General features: G+C 30.0%; 1 long non-coding RNA gene across 1 annotated transcript; it reads left to right on the forward strand.

The window, feature by feature from the left end:
- Positions 1 to 8,459: 8,459 nt before the first annotated feature.
- On the forward strand, positions 8,460 to 9,226 carry LOC124420864. The gene is made up of 3 exons (XR_006941416.1): positions 8,460 to 8,613; positions 8,667 to 9,024; positions 9,107 to 9,226. It is a non-coding gene; the product is annotated as an uncharacterized LOC124420864 (long non-coding RNA).
- Positions 9,227 to 10,234: the final 1,008 nt, after the last annotated feature.

Here is a 10,234-nt window from a genome sequence, read left to right on the forward strand (position 1 = left end):
ACTCGACAACACCTCCTTTTTGTGCATACCAAATTTCATTAAAATCGGATTAACCGTTTAGAAGTTACCGAATTATTTCCCTCTTTTTTTTTTCCTATACCACTGTGATGGCGGCCAAACATGCCCGTGCGGGCAATGTGTTATTCTCACTTATACACACGCAATACAAATATTCTCAGTAACAAAAAAAAAACTATACACAAAACAAAAACAATTTAATTTAGTTGCTCTCTTTATGGAATGATACACAGAAAATATTTTCAAAAGCCATTACAAATTAATGTATGAATACTTTTTATAGAAAGATCTATTAGACATACATATGTATGTATAATTATTTATTTTTATTTGTTCAAGCAATTGTAACGATTAAACGATCGACTGTTAATCATTTGAGTACCTATTAGATACATTAAATAAACACACAAACTATATACATACATCAATACCTACATATACATACATACATACATTAACACATTTTTACATCAAAATGTGCATCAATACATACATTCCTCTCGTTATTCATTTATAATACTAATAATATGAATAACACAAATATGTACAAACATATAATTTATTTCAGTGCAAAACACACACATTTTGATTTATGTTCTCTTTTATATTTTTCTAGTCATATTTTAATGCCAGTAATGAGCGTTAAAAGCGCCCTTATATGGGGAGTGGGGTCAATTATGGACCGATCGTCCTAAAATGTAGAACTATTTTTGTACATACATATAAATATTGTTTATGTCGCATTTTTGAGCCAGTAGTGAGCGTTAAAGTAATACTCATAATATCTGAAGAGGACATTTTTGTTCATACAAATTTCATCGCTATAGTCATATTTGACCGTTATAGCCAGAAATGTAAAGTCATTTTCTGAAGGCGACCTTATATGGAGGGTAGGGTAAATTATAGACCGATCCCTATAAAATTTGATATAGAGTTTTAGCTAGCACAAGACTTGTTTATGTAGAATATCATTGCTATAATAAAAGGTTTTTAACTAGCACAAGACTTGTTTATGTAGAATATCACTGGTATAATCGCATTTTTAAAGAATTTTTCTGAAGGGTCAATTAAGGACCGATCCTAATAAAATTTGATAGAGTGCTTTTGGCTCTCACAAAACTTATTTATTAATTTTTTTTTGATGTATGTCTATTTCACCAAGTGGCTCTATTTAAAATGTCGGTTATTTGCAAAAAAAAAAATTAAAAAATGGATCTGACAGTTTTAACTTTGGTGGGAAATGTATCAGAAATTTTGCTAAGTTCAGTGATATTTTGTGTTTTGTTTCAGTCATGTTCAGTTTTAATTATTCATCGTGAAACTTAAATGAGTTATTGAATTTAATGTTCATAGAAAAATAGTGTAATTAAAATATTGTGAATCTTAAGTAATAAAAAACAATATGACAGTGTTGTGTTAAGAATCAACTGTTAATAAACATTTAAGAAGGTTTTCTTAATTGGCGAAGTGTATTAAATATATACCAAAAAGTATAAGGAAGGATTATATAAATAATATTAAAAAGTAAGTTGTCATAGTAAAATACTATTTTAGGAATATGTTAACAACTCTTAACGGCTTCCATTTCCATTATTTTTTTAAAAAAGTATAATATGTTTAAGTAAAAATGTTTTTATATTAAATTTTCGACTCTCTCTTAATTCGTTTAGGAGGTATAAGCATTTAAAGACGTTTTCAAGTTGAACATTTCGACTTTCATTTGATGAACATTGCATTTTTAACATATTTAGATTTATTTGAGTTAAATCTTAACTTTCAATATTTTTTAAAACTATTTGCGCGTTTAGGTCTGGAATCATTATATTGAAATTAATACTACTACTGTTTTATACATAAATTATTTTTGACTTGGGGTCATTCGACACGAAATTGCCCATATAAGATATTTAATATTGAAATCAGATAGTTTTAAACCCACCTTTTTAAATAAATACAATTTTATTAATTTTCATATAGCTTTGGATTTAATTATTCTAATTGTAGGTACTTTTTTAGTTATTAACACAAGGTCTTTCTATGACCTATCATATGATACTAATATTCTTAATATTTAGCATGCCGTTCCCAAGATATTGAACCTAAGTATTAGAAGAGAGCAAACAAAAAATATTATTGCAATATTAGTGTCAAAAGCAATATCCCGTTTAGGGTCGTTAAGGTGTTTCTATCGTTAGTGACTGTAAACAATTTAAAAAATAATTCATGACTTAGTAATTTCAGATCTGAATAGACGGTTTATTTCCAAGTTATTGAAAAAATGTTCATGAAAGGTAATGTTTTTATTGATTCAAAACAATAAATAAATAAATTTTATTAATTTTTAATTATTTTATTTTTTAGAAAGCAGTAGCTAATATTGTACCCCCTATTAAAATACTTCTAACCGAATTAAAATGTAAAAAATGGATCTGACCGTTTAAACTTTGGTGGTAAATGTATTGGACATTAAAATACTTCTAACCGAATTAAAATGTAAAAAATGGATCTGACCGTTTAAACTTTGGTGGTAAATGTATTGGACATGAGAGGTAATAATTCTAAATTTTTGATACATATGTACATTAGACCGACTCACTCTGTATGGAAAGCAAAAGCGTGTTTTTGTTACCCCTCCCAAAATTTACCTTGCTTTGTTTTATGATGATTCCCAAAATATTTTAAGTGACCGCTGGACCAAATTAAAAAAAGGTATTTTGGAATTATTTTTTTTTTTAATTTTTGTTTGTTTTGAAACAAAATATCCAATACGGGGTATCGTTTAATAGGTATTTTAAAGTCGCGTCCAATGATGTATTAATCATAAATACCGTTTGCTTATAATTGTCATATTCCAAAATATTTAAAATTGTTAGGTTTCTACTAAGAAAAATGAAATATTTCTTAGTAAAATTTGCAAATTTTGCGCACCACTAGACTTGACTTCAAAAAACCTTTCAAATGATACCACATACTGTATATATTGTTTAAGAAATGCTGTATAATTTAAAACAAAATAACTAAAAAGGGACTTTTTTGTAACCGGTTCAGCTCACGAACGGCCATCGATAGACTAGAAATATTTTGGGAACCATTATAAAACATAACAAAGATTTTTTTAAGCTGGATAAAATATTGAATTTAACATGAAGAATCGTGTTCCCATACGATATTTTCTTTAAAACTGTCCAGCTCACGAATGGACAACACTTAACCGAAAATATTTTGGGTAACATCATATTACATAACAGCGAATATTATGAGGGGGTAACTCAAGCACCATTTTTTGTGAGTCGGTCTAATGTACATATATTACTTTTTTAGATTAGTTGTTAAATCAATTATATTTTCTACTATTTTAATTTCAATTAATTCAATAAAAACTATAAAATTTCATTTTATTTAGATTTATTTTTATAGATTTTATTTGGTTGAGTATACAAATAGAAAAGAGAAAACTCATCTTCTAGAAGAAGAGAATACTCATCTTCAAGAAGAAGAGAATACTCTTCTTCTAGAAGAAGAGAAAACTCATCTTCTAGAAGATAAGATAGGAACACTTCTAGAGGATACTAGGTAGTCACTTCAAGAAGTGACTTCCTAGTCACATCTAAAAGAGTCTTTGGCAATACCTTACTTCCAAGAGTCATCTAGAAGTTTCTTCTGCGGGTCTTCCAGAAGTATCTTCCAAGTTACTCTTAGACGTTCCCCAGCTCGGCATCAGTTCTTCCCGACTGGTGACAAGAATTCTTATACTTCCGCAACATCGCTGGCGAGCTTTTAGCACGCTTGGAAGTTTCACACGGGTAACTTCCGCAATAGAAAATGTTTGTAGGGTCTATTTCTGGCCACCGCGGGTGTAGATGTATTTAGTTTTATTCAGCTGTGTATATTTTTGTATGTTTGGAATCCAAACATACAAAAAAACACACAGCAAAAAATATGATTTGCATTTTTTGTTAAAATAAAATAATTTTCCCTTTTGTTTTGCAAATATATTTTTTAATAAATAGAAAAAAGTATTTAAAACGTTTTCAATTATATGAGAGTAGATTGTGAGTTATTGTACAATAATTTTTGTGCGAATAATGTAAGTTTGAAATTTAAAACTAACACAAATTTTTTCCAAGTGCTTTCTAAAACAATTTTTTTACGATAAACAAAAACAAAATCTACGTATCGTCAATGTTTAAGGGCCCTTCAGACGATCGCACTTTACGTACGACAAGTCTAATGAAAAAGTAAAATGAAATTCCATCCGTATAACAAAAAAGAGAATAAAAGTCGTATGATTTATATTTTGTGTGTTTACACGATTGGTATAAAACAATTAAAAAGGCAGATGGAAACAGCTGTTTCACTTTTTTATACGTGTTTACGCAAAAATACATCCCTGATCTAATGAAACCGGCTTGTTTTTTGAATCATTTCAAAAAATGAAGAGACTGTCAAATTTTCCATCTCTATTCTCTCTCAATGTGTGATGGTTTGATTACATCAAGACGAATTCAGATAAGGTGGTGGCAGTTCTGCAACAACAACATTTCCCATGTATTTTGTTTTTGCTTTTGGTTTTCGTAAATGTCAAAATCCATGTGTACGGAGAATTCATTTGATGAAAAATTTTTGTAAAATGTTTATATTATATTAAAAATAAAGATTAAGGTATTAAAATTTGTGAGGAAAATATATTCTGAATTGAATAATGTTTGTTTCCATCGAAAAATTCTATTCCGGCAGCTTAATTTGCAAAATTTAAGTAAGTGCCTTAAGTTAAGTAAAACTTCATTTTTTGTGAAAAATAAACAAAAAAAATAATACTTCGTATTATATTACGAAGGAATGAATACTTGTTGCGAATGTATAATTCTACTCCGGCGGAGTAATTTTCAATATTTGTCCATAATGGTGCAGCCGCGGGACGGGTAAATACCTCATATGGGTTTTGTTATATAAAGCGTTCCGGAACAGACTTTTTTCAGTTAATCTTTTTATCAACATAGTGTATATAAAACAATATTGTTTAATTTGTTAACATTTAATAGATTTCAAAATTAAGCCATAACGTAGAAGTCATTTGCCGCCAGCCGGGTAAATACTTCGTATGCGTTTCTTAATATTAAGTGTTCCGGAAGAGATTTTTTTTACTTAATCACGTTATCTACACAATTTTTATATAAAATATAAAACAATATTTTGTAATATGTTAACATTTAATAGAAAAAATATTTCTCTAAAATAACATATTTGTATACATACCAATTATGCCATTATTTAAATAAAATGATATTTCTTTACGAGATGTTTGGTATTTTCAGATTTCTTACATAAATTATTCAAAATATTAACGAAGTTTTTCTCTGTTTAACGGAAATTTTTAAATAAAAAAATGTAAGCAATAACAAACTTTGACAGCTAGGAAAACCAGGCGAATTAAGAAAAAAAATATCAGCTGATTGATTAACACCACCTTATATGAATTCGCCTTGGATTACATATTGCGTTTAGACGATCCCATCCGTACTCTTCTACACAAAATTTTGACAGATCATATTACTTGTGTGATCCAGTGTTGCCAACATTGGTCAAGCAAAACGCGCGCAAAAAAATTAAAAAGGGGTAAAAAAGCGTAATTTTCTAACTGAAAATGGGTAAAAAAGCACTAACGTTTTTTCAGTCAAATATTGTTTATTTTAATAAAAATTGCACATTATTTCGCTCATTTCCTACAAGACTCCAAAATTCGTTTTTTAGAACATTGGGCTGCAAAACAAAACATGCGTCATACTAAAGTATTTCACCGGTGTGAGTTAGATTTTTAGTAACGTAAGAACTAAAACTAATGTTTGACGAATATTAGATAAATAAGATGAGAATTTTAAAAATAGTAAAATTTCATTAAACATTCAAAACTGACAAGCACACTACCAACTGGCCAACCGATGTACCCACACCCAAATTGTAAAATTTTACAAAACTTATGAAATATATTTTTTTTTGCAAAATCTATATATATTATTTTTAAGTTTTTTGAGTTCTGGAAAAATTGTTAATTTCACTGATAGTGAATAACATAACTTATTTTAAAGTATTTTGAATATTTTTTTTTGTTTTTGAAGAATATTTGCTTTTGTACATTTTGTACATAGATTTTGTTTTGTTGGTCAGTTATAGACCAATCGTCATAAAATTCGGCATAAAGAATTATAATAAAAATCTTTTTATTGCGAGTACAACGATGAAGTAATCATGGAGGCTTTATATATGAGGGATAGATTCAATTGTGTAAAAAATTATATAAAACTTATTTTTTGTCAATTTTCATCGCTGTACTCATATTTTTAATGGGACCTTAATAGGGGGTAGGGTACGTTACCGATAAATCCGAATTAAATTCGGTAGGAAGATTACATTTGTATAAAAGTAGTTTATTTCGAATTTCTCCGCTAAACACGTATTTTTAAGTCAGTAATGAGCGTTAAAATCAATTTTTGAAGGTGACCATATGTGGGGGTAGGGTCAATTATGGACTGATTTCCGTAAAATTTGCTAGAGAGATTTTGGCTTATATAAAACATATTTATGTCGAATATTTTTAAGTCGGTAATGAGTATTAATGTCATTTGGTAGAGAAATTTTGATGCATATAAAAATTTGTGGAAAAATTTAACTCGTTTGCTCTTTACGTTCTAACCCTATCGTGCTTTCAACAGACATGGTTAGATCGCTTTAGAATTTAATAAGGACCCAAAATATATACGACCAATGTGTTACAAACGGAGTGACAAAATCAATATACCCCACTCATCTTGGATATATGTTGGGTATAAAAAGCACTAAATGCACTGTCATAAAATTAGAAAGCACCACTTTAGTGCCTTTTTGAAGAAAGGCACCATGAGCAAAAATTTCTGCGTTTGGCACACCAAAAAAGCACCGCAAATAAGACATGCTTTCGAGAAGATCGCTATTTAAAATCAGCAAAATCGGTCGGTAAATAAGGGAGATATGAGCAAAAATCCGAGACAACCTCTGAAAATTTCATCAAAAAATGTCATATTTTTTTCATGCTTTGTTAAAAAAGCAACAACAACACTGTATATAGAAAAAGATGTACACGTGTGTGTAGATGTATTTGGTTTTATTCAGCTGTGTATTTTTTGTATTTTTTGGGTGCTGTTGGCGTCATTGCGTTGTTATTTTTGTTTTTCTGTGTTTTTCGTTATGTATGTTTAGATGTCTGTTGGTTTAGATGCCTTGTGTATTTTGCGTTTTATTTTGTTTAGCGTTGTTGTTCTGTTTGTTTAGCTTTTGATGTAATAATAATGTAGTCGGGAAAAAATTTAAAATTTATAAAAGATGTTAAAAATACACTATGGTGAAGGGTATATTAGATTCGGCACAGCACTCTTGTTAATCTTTACTTTTATTTGCCAATGTATATGGTGTATTTTTTTTATTTTATATAAAAAACAAGTAGGAAAGTATAGTCGGGCATGGCCGACCATATAATACCCTACACCATGAGTATATTTTTACAATTTTTACTTTTTATAAAATTTTTATTTTTTGTAAAGAAACTTTTATGTTGAATATTACCATTCCAAAATATTTAAGCCATTTATTGATAAAAAACTAAAATTTCTAAATGAGGCTTTATATGGGTCAAATATGGGCCGATCCTCGGTAAATTTGCGAAAAGGATATATTTCTATATAACGGTTAGTTTTGTTGAGTTTCATTGCGATACAAATGGTTACAAGTCAATTTTAGACGTTTAAGTCATTTTTTGAAGGGGGGTTTGTATGGGGGCTAGGGTCAAATAAAGGCCGATCCTTACGAAAATCTGCAGTATTATTTATACTTATATAAAACTTATTTGTGCCAATTTTTAGAGAGATAGCAGAATATTTGACGTAATTATAGCATAAAAAGTTCAAATCGGGAGGTACGGTTGTATGGGGGCTAGGTGAAATAATGGACCGATTTCAACCATTTTCAATAGTCCAAATTTCGTCAAATTATCTTGAAAATTGCGGCCTGTACCTTGCGCACAAGGTTTACATGGACAGCCAGCCAGCCAGACGGACGGATGGACGGACATGTCTTAATCGACTCAAAAAAATGATTCTGAATCGATCGGTATACTTTAAGGTGGGTATTGGACCAATATTTTTGTATGTTACAAACATCAGCTCAAACGTATAATACCCTCCCCACTATAGTGGTGTAGGGTATAACTAGCGATTTGATTTCACTTATTAAGTACAAAATTTACGCTTGACTTATATTAACTAGCTACTCCAATAAAGCCATCTTTATTTTTTCCCTCTAAAATCTGCCTTTTAACAACAATTCATATATCCCTTTCTAACAAAATTTTATTTAGTTAAATATATCTATTTCATTTCCATTAGAATTCCCCATTACAACTAAATTTCAATACAAAAAGGAAGCATAAATTCATTCATCCGTGTTACTACTACGTACCCTACTGTAGCAATCATTCACAATAGTCTGCAAAACATATACGAACGTTTACCAACACTGGATAACATATGTTTCATGTTTTACAATCAAAACAAAAAAATTAGTATAGTAAGTATCGTTCCACACCATTTTTTTTCCAATTTTAATTATTTTGTTTTCAGGTAAAAACAGCGGGGCTTAACCGCGATCCGTATGTCGGGCGGTCGCACGAGCAAGGTTTCCCCCCCTGTTTGCGTATGGTCTACTGCGGATTGTCAATCCCCACTACTATAAGAAAAATAGACCATTCCGACCAAAAAAAATGATGAAAATGTAAAAATCTTTAAGAGCACGGCCATGTGGTGAGGCGCCGATGTCGCTGGCCAAGCCGGATAGTGCTCGAATCTCGTCCCACTAAGGTCCCCCCACGCAAAAATTTTTTTGACATACACCCTACAGTCGGCACCCTCAGAGTCCCACCGCAGCAACTCTTACCATTTGATGGATTGATCGTAAAATTTATGAAAGTTATTTTAAAAGGTAATAATTCTATTCTAATTCTAATTTTTGATACATGTGTACATTAGACCGACCGATGATTTCCAAAATATTCTATGTCTAGCGATAACCGACCGTGAGCTGGACCGAATTGAAAACAAGTAGAAAAGTATAGTCTGGCAAGGCCGACCATATAATACCCTACACCATGAGTATATTTTTAAAATTTTTATTTTTCATAAAGAAACTTTTATGTTAAGTTTTACCTTAATTCCAAAGTATTTATTGATAATAAACAATATTTTATAAATGAGGCTTTATATTTGAGAAAAATATATATTTATGTTGAGTTTCATTGCGATACAAATTCATTTCAACCATTTTCATTAGACTTCGTCCCTGTACAAAAAAATATTTCATCATATTATCTTGAAAATTGCGGCCTGTACCTTGCGCACAAGGTTTACATGGACAGCCAGCCGGACAGACGGACGGACATGTCTTAATCGACTCAAAAAATGATTCTGAATCGATCGGTATGCTTTGGTGGGTATTGGACCAATATTTTTGTATGTTACAAACATCAGCACAAACGTATAAAACCCTCCCCACAATAATGGTGTAGGGTATAATGAAAACGAAATTAAAAAACTTTTGCAAGCAATCGAGAAAAGGTACGAAGAAAAGCTTAAAATAATTGATAATACACGAAAAAACTGTGAAAAAACGTTCAAACGTTACGGCACTATTAAAGACAACGAAAACAAAAACCAAGAACTGTGTAACAATATTGAACAAACAAATGTAAAAATGTGCAACGAAATAAAAAAAATGATAAAAGAAACAAACGCCAAACAAACTAAGCTATCATTTTCTGATGCATTGAAGGAGAATATGGTGTTGCCAGAAGTAAAAAATCAGGTTCCGTTAATAATTAAACCAAACGAAAAACAAAACGTTGAAAAACGAAAGATGATCTAAATAAAAAGGTAGATCCTGTTGATTTTATAATTATAAATATTGAAAATAGAAAAAATGGTACACTAGTAATACAAAGTGAAAATATATATGAACGCGAAAAAATAAAAACGGCGATTGAAACAAAAATGAGTGAAAATTATAAAATAAAAGTACCGAATGATGCTGAATTGTTAATTGTTATAACAGACATGAGTTTTAAGTATGAAAATAAGGAGTTAGTTGAAAAATTAAGAAAACAGAATATAATCCTAGAAAACAGTACAATGGATGT

The sequence above is a fragment of the Lucilia cuprina genome, chromosome 6 (assembly GCF_022045245.1).
Source record: "Lucilia cuprina isolate Lc7/37 chromosome 6, ASM2204524v1, whole genome shotgun sequence".
NCBI classification, from domain to species: Eukaryota; Metazoa; Arthropoda; class Insecta; order Diptera; family Calliphoridae; genus Lucilia; species Lucilia cuprina.